This window comes from Corvus brachyrhynchos, unplaced genomic scaffold (assembly GCF_000691975.1).
Source record: "Corvus brachyrhynchos isolate BGI_N302 unplaced genomic scaffold, ASM69197v1 scaffold60, whole genome shotgun sequence".
Taxonomy (NCBI): Eukaryota; Metazoa; Chordata; class Aves; order Passeriformes; family Corvidae; genus Corvus; species Corvus brachyrhynchos.
In genome coordinates, this window is record NW_008236767.1 from 7,784,459 (window position 1) to 7,793,921 (window position 9,463).

The 9,463-nt window shown below is 39.9% G+C and overlaps 1 long non-coding RNA gene across 1 annotated transcript; it reads right to left on the reverse strand.

The window, feature by feature from the left end:
• Positions 1 to 281: 281 nt before the first annotated feature.
• Positions 282 to 6,003, reverse strand: LOC108444969. Its single transcript, XR_001859693.1, has 3 exons — positions 4,943 to 6,003; positions 2,082 to 2,150; positions 282 to 445 (listed from the first exon to the last, which is right to left on the reverse strand). It is a non-coding gene; the product is annotated as an uncharacterized LOC108444969 (long non-coding RNA).
• Between the last annotated feature and the right edge of the window lie 3,460 nt (positions 6,004 to 9,463).

Here is a 9,463-nt window from a genome sequence, read left to right on the forward strand (position 1 = left end):
CCAATTCCTTCCAGACCATTTTTACTGGGCACTTATTCACATGAAAACCAGGGCAGAGGAGAGGGTAAGAATCTCCTATGCCCTTTGGTCTGATTGAGAGGTAGGGCTGGCCCCCTGATGTCCACAATCATCTGGGCCTTGGAAGTGTTTAGTTTCACTGAGGGTAAGCAGTGTTGACCAAACATAGCGTGTAGTGCCTTCTCTGAATTATAGTATTTTTCCATAAGGTCACCAGCTACTTGAAGAATTTGGTCAGGTACTACACAAGAAGTTGCAGAATAATGACGTTTCAACACCTACTTTTTTGCCCTTTTCTCCACAGTGTTTCTTGTAGCAGATGCCAGCTCCAGGCAGTATACATGGATGTCAAAATTTGAATTGCAGGCACATTGTGTATTTGCTTGTTTTCCGGATGCCATAGCCTAAGTCATGCAGTTTAATCACTCTGAAGGGAAACAAAATAAGAACAATAAGATTCCAGCCAAATTTAGGCAAAAAAGATCCAGTTACCTGATTATAGTAATGCACACAATCTGCCTATGCATCATTAACATAAATGTGACCATATCACATTCTTGTGTCTGTTCACTGTGGAGCCCAGAGATCCATATTTCATTTTGTGAGAAATACTTTTATTTGAACATTTGCATGCAATGTATGTATGCAACTGAAAAATCCAATATTATGGTGTTTGAAAAAAACTTAAAAATCTCTCATAAAAAAGGATCTCTAATAAACCAAGCAGTTGATTTAGACTTTCTTGTGATAAATGCTACATTTCAAAGTGATGCTTTAGTTTGTTTTATTTCAGATAAAATATTAAAACAAATCCCTTTGCTAATGTTGCCCGAAGCAAAATACCATGTTTTAAATCTTCCAGAAACAACTAAAGACAACCTAGACCTGGCCACAGCCTGGGTCCTACTGAACTCTTAGAGCCAGCAGAGAAGTGCAGATGGTGGAAAGATTGCTGGATATGAGTAAACTGGTGACTTTAGGCTGCTAGAAGGTAGACGGAAAGAAGAAAGACTAAATAACTGCTATAGTTTAGGAATGGTACTCCCCAATTTAGTGTTCCCACTAAGACCAACCATGTACTGCTCACTCACTCCTTCCTTCCCACTCCCCTCGCCCTGCAGTGGGATGGAGAGGAGAAATGGAGGCACAAAAGGTAAAAATTGTGGGTTAATATAGGAACAATTTACTGGAAACAGCAGTGAGATAAGAAAATGAACAGTAATAGCAAGAATGACAGAGGGTACAAGAAATGAATGATTTGCATGTGAGTTCTCACTCCCAAAAATACCCAACTACTTTGTCCACCACCCTACCCTGACCCAGAAGAGAGCCCTGGAAAATGACAGGTGAGGTGGTGTAGAATAACCCCCACAATCTAGCCATGCTCCCTCCTGACTACTGCAAAAATTAACCCTGTCCTGGCCAGAATCCAAGTTACTATCCAGGTTATAAATCCAGGACTTTATCTCTTCAGCACCCCCTTGTGAAATACACAGTTGAAATGAGAGTAGTAACTTGGCCAGGTAGGATGAGGCTTTAAGCAACCTGGTTTAGTGGGTGGCATCTCTGTTTATTGAAGTGGGGTTGGAAGTAGATGATCTTTGAAGTCCCTTCCAACCTAAATCATTCTATGATTCTTTGTTCACTGGATTTCCCATTTCCTTCCCCAGACGAGGTCCATATTAAGCTGAACAGTTCCAAGACAGTTTTTCTGACCCTGAAAGTAAGTGCATGGGTCATAATTATGTGGCTTCTTCCATCCCAAAAGTAAAACAGGAAACTGCTGGGAATCTTTATCTGTATATAAATAAGGAGTATTCCATGGCATGTGTCTCCCTGGGAAGCATTTCAGCACTGTATGGAGATCACAGTTCCCATGGGCCAAAGCCACATGTGGCAGGGAAAATGCAATTAAACAGTACAAGTTGTCATGGAAATAGCCCTGACTCTTTTCCATCTGCTGGTATACACAAACCTGTATGTCCCTGGCCAATTTAAGTGGGTGCTTCCAAATCAGGATCAAGGAAAAGTCTGCAGCAGTCATCTCTGCCAGGGCATTGTACCTTGTAAGAGGCTTGGTGTGAGGAGTAGCCTTCAGGACAGTCCTCAGAGCTGGCTGTGAGACAGAGGGCCTTCAGGAGGTTTTGCATGGAGCAAATGAACAAAACCAAAGTTGACATAGGAGACATTCAAGATAAAATGAAAAATAAAATAAAAAACAGTTAGGGTGAGATTAAAATAAGTATCCAAACAAAGTTTATATAATTTTAAATTAGGACACAGGCACATGATTGACTTAGAATGGGATACCAATTTACAGCCTATTTCTTCAGCAGCCCACCCCAACAGCCACTATAGCTCTGCCAATATACCCTCTAGCTGTAACTGAGCTATGAATGTGTCTGAACTCTGAGTTGGCAGAATTAAGAACCCATGCATAACACCACCTGTCTTCAGAGCTGGAGCTCTTTGGGATGAGCTTTATTTCCCCCAGGGTGTCATAATGCATAGAGTCTAAGGCCATTGAAAGATTTCTTTCCAACTTTGCTTTCCTGGTTTTTTTTTGTTGTTGTTGTTGTTTTGGGTGTGTTTTCCATGTTTTGCTGTTGAAAGTAGATTAAAGGGAAGGAAAGGCAGAAGCAAGAAGGAAGCCATTCTTATGTTTCCCAGACTAAAGCAGCTGCAAGTCTTCTTGACCTTCATGTGGACTATACAAAAGAAAAACAAAATTGCTCCCCCCCCTCCATGCCCTTTCAATATTGTCAAGGTGGTGGCCCAATTAGTGCTGTGTGCTAGGCATGCAGAATGGCAGGGTTTTATTTAGTCACAAACATTTTCATCTCTGCTGAATGAGCAGCAACTAATTCAGATTTCCTCAGACTGCACAACCAGTTCCTATTAACAGTAATTAGAATGAAGTATGTGCATTGAGGGAAAACAGATGTAAATGATGAAGAGATGGCAAGCCTGGTCTCAATCCCTCCAAATAGTTATCACCACCTTACAGCTTGAAGTATCTGTCTGCAAAATGTCTTCAGAAGGGTTTGGAAATTGCCTTTGTGGGGTAAACATTTTGCTGTTGGTTCTATTTATGAAAATGTTTTCTTACGTGTCTGAAAGTGGAGGAAAATTATTTGTTATACAAAATGTCCATGATACTTGCACATATACAAATTTTAAGGAAGATAGTAAATATTTTCATTGGATTTTTTCCCTTCTTCTGTTACCAGAAAGATTATATAAGAAACAGCAGTGTAAAAAAAGCTTCCTACCTTCCTATAACAGGATTAGCTTATTTCACAAGGGGTGAAAACCTGTAAAAAGCTGAAGAAACTGAATTTGAAAGTCAGTCTAACATTAACCGGTTAAAAAAAAATGGTTCAGGTATGCTTTCATTTCAACATAAATTATAACAAGGATAATCACACCATCTAAATGGATGGATGGATAAATCACCCTCTGAACAAGGTAAGTCAGAATTCATGCTTAGCTTTTAGTTGCTACCATTGCTTCAGACAAATCTCAGCCTAAATTTTTGAAAGTTGGTATCAGATGATGTGCGGAGGTTTGATTTTACTTTTGAAGTGCCTTTCACTTCAATTTTGGTTACCTTTCTGCGTAGTCTTTGGTGGATGGAGCCTCTGTGTGCTTGCTCACCTTGGAGGCCCTAAGAAGGCAATCTGGCTGAAATACTAGTTCTGCATTACTGCAGAGATTCTTCTTGTCCTGTTCATGTAAATTATCATGTCCATTAATATCAGCAGGCTCAAGATTTCATCCTAATCCTTTACAATGCTGCACCTTTTCAGGGTTAGCTTCTTGAAATCAAGAGGAGATAGCTGGTTCAGAGCCCACTTCATTCATGTGTCGAATCAAAGGGAACATAAACAGATGTGCTGGACAACTACAGCAAAAGTACATGAACAGTTTTGTAGCACACTATCTTACCTTGGCTAATCATGTGAAGTACTAGGGCATCCTGTAGTAAGATAACAATAAACCCTTTTATCAACATTTATTTTTACCCTAGTAATGGAGGAGGTCATTTATAGACAATTTTCTCACTCACCTAACACCTGAATGAGAACACATATGGCAAAATAAGACTCAGACCTGGTTTTGAAAAAAAACAAACAAAAGACCACTGGGCTTGTTCTTAGCTTTTGCTTTCTTTTCCCAAGTACTGTAATTGAACAATCTTTATTTTCACAAAAGTGCTGTTCCACTCAAGCTCTTAGTGCTTGAGGATCAATGAGAGATGTTGGAAGGTGAAATTTAGACTGACAGAGGGAAAAAGGGCTTTTGCAGCACATTTCATTATTTTTTAAATAAATGACCTTAATGCATGCTTTAAGCAGGAGCTGGCCTTGGAGAACGGCAGTGGTAAAAGCACTGCCAGCTGGACTGGAACATGGGTCCTTTGTTCCAAATATTACGTATTTATTCTGGATCTAAATGAATATAGGATTTTTTTTTTCCATGCTTTAATAATGAAATGAATGCCTGCACTCCCCCAGGGAACTGACACTGACCAAGAGGCAAGCAGTTGTCAGACACTGCCTGCAGCAAAGCTTACAGCTGCTCCAGATCAAGCTGCACTGAAGAAAAGACTATTAGGTCTCTGGGGATGCAGATAATAGACAAAAATTATAATGTATGTGGACAAAAGTAGAGGACAGTAGTGCTTTCTGGGATTAAGAAGCAGGCAAAAAAATGGTTTTGTTATGCCCTGCAAAATGATTGCTGACTCTCGTTTTAGGATGACCCCTGACCTGAAGGAAAATAATGGATGGCCCATCTGCTTGATACACAGGAAACCTCAGGCACCATTTTGTCCTATTATGTCAAAACTGGTGTTAGAATTATGAATGTGTTACCATTTGTCTTTCCTTTGTTACGTGAAACAAAGGTACCAGATACTTACCAAAACTCCCCCCTGCAAGTATCGTTCCTCCTGCACAGGGATGAGACAGAAGCAGGTCTTGCTTGTGCAGTCTTGCTCCTCACTCTGTTTTCATTACGGAGGAAGCCATCCATCTCAGCTCGGAGCAGGCATCTCTCCAACGAGCTACGGATGGGCTGAGAACTGCTAATAGGATATGGAGGCTTTCATTACTGCGCTACTCATCTGAAGCTGGGCCAGCTGGGGAGAGACTGAAGGGCATTACTGTTTATCAGCTGTGGGAAATAGATGAGGGAATCTATTCTGCTCTCCACTTCATATCACCAGCAACATTTCCAGCTCTCTCAGCATTTTTTGCAAACGTTTTATGAGAATCTGAGCTATTTTCCCCCAGTGGCACCACTGTTCAGGCTGCGGTTGAACCATGTTGAACAAGGATGTCGTGCTGTAGTTCCTATGCTATAAAACTCTCTTTTGCTAGATGCAATTCCATGGTCTTCAACCCTGGAGCTTGCACAAGATACCATAACCAAAATCTTAGAATTGGTGCTTACATGTGGCATTTCTTTCACAAATTGGAGTAGGACATCTACAATTTCCAGTAATTTCACTGATGCTCAAGAGGACCAATTAGTTTATTTTTGTAGACTTGAAAAGGGGAACATAGCAATAATGAAACAGTGCTCGATTGTAACAGTCACACAAACAGGAAGCAGTTCTTGTGTCTGTGTGGGTTTCAGTGCATTTTTATTATTTCTTTAATCTGATGCAGGAAAGGTCTTTCTCCTAGGCCTGATCCAGGACATCAGGAGGTGGCATTGCTCATAGAGAATCAGTGATCTTCACTTGCAGTCACCATGAACATTGCCTAAATTGTCCCTATGTTTGTACTTTCTACACAATCTGTTCCTCATGGTGCTGTTGCTGGGAGCATTTATTCTGATTATCTCTTGCATACAACCTTGAACCCATCCTTTTGCCTGCAGCAAGCTTGGGCAGATAGAAGTAAATTGGCTCCCAGCTGTAATACCAAGCCTTGTGTGTCTCCTCCTGGTTGCCCAAATGCCCCCTCCAGCATCATCCAGCACCTGTGAGGATGCAAGCAAAGATTTCTCTGTAAGGAGAAAAAAAGCCAGCATGGATTCAAAAGGGATGGTAGCAAGGTATAATCAAATCTGCCAAGTAGCACAGAGGATTATTATTTCAATTCCCTTTTTTGTAATTGGGAGCAGACAAGTTGCAGAACACCTTTGTGTTATGTACACTACTAAAATCATCAGCACTCACAGAATGTCCCTCACTATTAAGGAGATGCATTGGCTCTTGATAGGAAAGGGAAGATAGCAGAGGAATGCAGCTCCTGGCCTGAGTTCACCTGGCATCCATGGCACTGCTGCATGCAATGCGGGGACAATACCTTCTTTTGGTGCTTTTTCAATGTGAAAACTGTGACTAGCCCAGTGACCTGGGAACTGTTGGAAGATGACCTGAGAGAGAGATTAAGAGAGAGACAGGCAGAATAAACCCCAAACAAACATAGGTCTTAAGGGAACAATCTACTGTAATTCCCACTGCACACCTGGGTAAGTTTGCCAAGCTGTATCTGGGATACCAGACAGCAGCTCCAGAATTTCACTCAGATAAATGTCCCTAGCTATGCTGTTACTACATAATTACATGTATTTGATGTGCGGTGACAGCTAGAGGAATCTGACTCATTTGTCAGCTTCAAACAAAGCTCAGTAATAACACTTTGCATTTCCATAAAGGTTGTCATGTCTGGAACACAGAATGCACTTAATGATTCAGCAGCATCTTCATTCGGGAGATCCATTTTTCAGGTATGAGGAAGTTTAAATGCATAGAAGTTAAATAACTTGTCTGAATTCATGCAAGACCTCTGACTCAGAGCTGAGAATATAATTTAGGATAACCAAGACCTCATCTTGTTTTTAACCACTAACTAACAGTCTGTTTTAAAATAGTTTTTGCTTTTGGATTAAAAGATAAAAACTCAGTGTAATTTATGATACATAGCTAACTTGATTTCAATGCAAAATCCTCAGTCCATTTCATTGTTTCGCTTCCTGAGATCAATAAAAAGCTAAATATATTCTCATAGTTTTAGTGATTTAGAGGAATATGAATCACCTGCACTAAGAAGGCGTAACAGTCATGCTGGCATTTTAATACTACATTTCTCAGTAACTACCGAATCCTATCCTCCAGATGTGTAAAACCAGTGACAAAAGCTATGATGCCATTACAAAGCAGCAGTTCTTCTGTTATAACATCTGCCCTTTGACCACAGTACTTCTGCTCTCTTCTCTACTGGGCCACAAAAGAAGAACCTTTCTCTGAGACCCAGCTGGCCCTGGCTTGATACCTCAACACATGAGGTTTCATAGTTCTTATTCCATGGTCATCTTAGGCTGAGCTGCAGATGCTCCTCTTTTCAGGAATTTACTAGGGTATTTTCCTTCAGTGGAGTCCTGTGGCAACAATCCACACAGGTTAGTTGTAAATGGTGGAAAATGCAGTACTTGTACTATTGTATGTCTGTTGCATTTCAGTATGGATATTTCTTGTCCTTGTCATAATCTATAGGCCAAACCGTGTTCAAATACCTGTTTAGCATGTTTTTGTTGTTTCGTACGCTGAGGACATTGCCTCTCTCAGTCGTACCTTTCCCTTTTAATTTTTGCCCAGTCCTCCTCATAGCTTTAACCTTCACATTATCCTACCACAGACCTTCTCTGCATTTGCCTGGATCTTTTTGAGACAAAAGTTATCAGGGGATTGTGATATTTAGTATAAATCTGTATTCATATGATACTGTTCTAAAAACTGCCACTGATTTCCACAGAGCTTTGACATAACTAACTGTATTAATTGAAATTGAATTTCTCTGTTTTCACCCTCTCTGGTTATTTACTCTATATTTCATTTTCTACAGATTGCAAGACCCTTTGTAACCATCTTTGCTAATTAAAATAATGAACAATATTTGTTAAATTTCTCTATCTGCATTTATTGATCCTCATTCTGCAAATGTTTAGCAATGAACTCACAGAACTGATCTACAGAGTGTCACAAATGAACTCTGGATCAAAACTCATTATGTATTCATACCCCAGTGCTTTGTAAGCTATAAGCAAACATGTATTCTGCTTTCCAAAACGGTGGAAATCTTTGATCCTAGAATGTAGGTGCCTTAAACATCAGCTTCAGTACTCAGCCAGCTCTATCCAATAGCACACAAATGTAAAAGCATGGAAAGTTGACAGCATCTTTATGTGACAGCATGCATCTGTTCTTCAATGTGTTCAAGATGCAAGATTCACTCATCCAAAAGCAAAACCTTTCTTACGTCTTTTCAAATCTTGGCACAGTGTTCTTCCTGGGGATTATTGGCTGACTGGGATAAGTGGCCTTTGCCTCAAGTATCAACTCTTCCCACTTCTCCATCAATTCACTGAACTTGTCCTCCACCTCTTGTGTTGTTACTAAGTAGGAATGATTCTTTTAAACGCTAATATATATGACCGCTCATTTACAATGTACTAAATTTATGACATGAAGCGTACTCCAATTACTGTTTCTAATAACCTCACCATAAAAGTGATATTTCCCTAATAATTAATGACAGAATAATTTCTATAATGAAAGATAAATTTTGGTGTGGTAACATAAAGTAATATGTCTCTCTTTCTCTTTTAACATAAAGATTCTGCAAATAACCAATACAAGAAAATGAAACAGACATTCTCACCTTTCAACTGCCATTCACCACAGATTTGTGATCAAGTGTAAAACTGGAACAATACAGAAAGGAATCGATCTGAAGTATTCAGGTTACTCTTTTCTCATTTGCTTGTGTCTGTTTTGCTTTGAAATTATTTCCATTATCCCAAAGACCTTCCATAATGAAATCAATTTGGTTTAATGCTTGCAAGAAATCGAGTTCTAGTAAGCAGTCTTATAGATGAGAAGAAAACTGATGTCTCTCAACACAAGCAAATTAATGAATTCAAAGAAAGGTTGTTTTTTAAACCCCATTTCTATATCCAGTTCTTCTTGTATCTTTGGTACAAGGTACTGTGACCTAAGGGTTCGTGCCTTCTCCTGTGAAACTCTGCCCATATCAGCCACACTGAAACCCAGGGAACACAGTGTTCACTGCTGTTAAAAGCAATTAGGCAGTTCTTTACAGCAGCCTGTGGTAAATATTTTCTTTTCCCACCTGTCCCTGGCTGTAAGGGACAGTAATAACACAGTGTGTTGAAAACAGCCCAGCACAAGGGTATTTTAGCACAACATGCCAGCACATCCCTTATTGTAGCAGTTGAAAGATTGATAGCACTTTCTGTTTGGTTACATTTACAGTGACTGAGGAGTGACAAGCAGCATTCTGAGGACTGTAGTTTATCTCATCCTAAATGTGTCCACAGTTTTTAGTGTCTCAGCTGATGCTGTTGATGATGCACAACCCTGCTCAGTGCTCTTCTGGGGGCTGTGCAAGTTTATGCCTTATTGAACAAG